Here is a 939-nt window from a genome sequence, read left to right as displayed (position 1 = left end):
TAAGAACAGCCTCCAGGATTCAGGGGTGAAGCAGCTGTGTCGTTTTCTGGAGAGTCCAGGATGTGGACTTGAAACTCTGAGGTCAGTCACCATGTTTTAGTTGTGCTGAGATGAATATGATGTGAAAGTTGTGCTGACACTAGACTACAGACATCAGGCTGATATTATACTGATCCACACTGAGGATCTTCATGGTAAAGTGTGTTTTCTTCTTCTTTGGTTTTGTTATTTGGAAGTTCGGAGCTTTTAAAAACTGGGACTTGTTTTTCTCTCATTTCTGTATGGGCAGGGCTCAGGCAGCTTCACCCACACAGTGACAATGAAGCAGGTGAAGAGTAGACTGGACTTCTTTAAGTTTCTTGAAGACGTTTCAACTCTTATCCGAGAAGCTTCTTCAGTTCTAATAGCAAATGGTGGAGAGTCCCAGATTTTAAGCCCTATGGGAGTGTCCCCCAAGAGGGACATGGACACCCTATTGATCCTCTACCTAATCACACGAGCCAAGGTGTGAAAACAGATGCGAGTCACAATCACCCAAGGTTTTGGGTGAACCCATAGTGAAACCTAGCCCCACCCTATCATGTGAGGTCCTGAGGCCCAGGATGTGAGTGGGCGTTAAGGCGTCTGGGAAGGGATTTCAAAACTGGATTATAGATGACAGACAGTTGGTGTCGTAAGCCCCGCCTTTGTTCAAAGGTGGTCGTTCACAGTGGACATACAGTGGGGCAAAAAAGTATTTAGTCAGCCACTGATTGTGCAAGTTCCCCCTCCTAAAATGATGACAGAGGTCAGTAATTTGCACCAGAGGTACACTTCAACTGTGAGAGACAGAATGTGAAAAAACAATCCATGAATCCACATGGTAGGATTTGTAGAGAATTTATTCGTAAATCAGGGTGGAAAATAAGTATTTGGTCAATAACAAAAATACAACTCAAT

This window comes from Pundamilia nyererei, unplaced genomic scaffold (genome assembly GCF_000239375.1).
Source record: "Pundamilia nyererei isolate P.nyererei 1_Seehausen unplaced genomic scaffold, PunNye1.0 scaffold00281, whole genome shotgun sequence".
NCBI classification, from domain to species: Eukaryota; Metazoa; Chordata; class Actinopteri; order Cichliformes; family Cichlidae; genus Pundamilia; species Pundamilia nyererei.
This window is presented reverse-complemented; position numbering follows the sequence as displayed.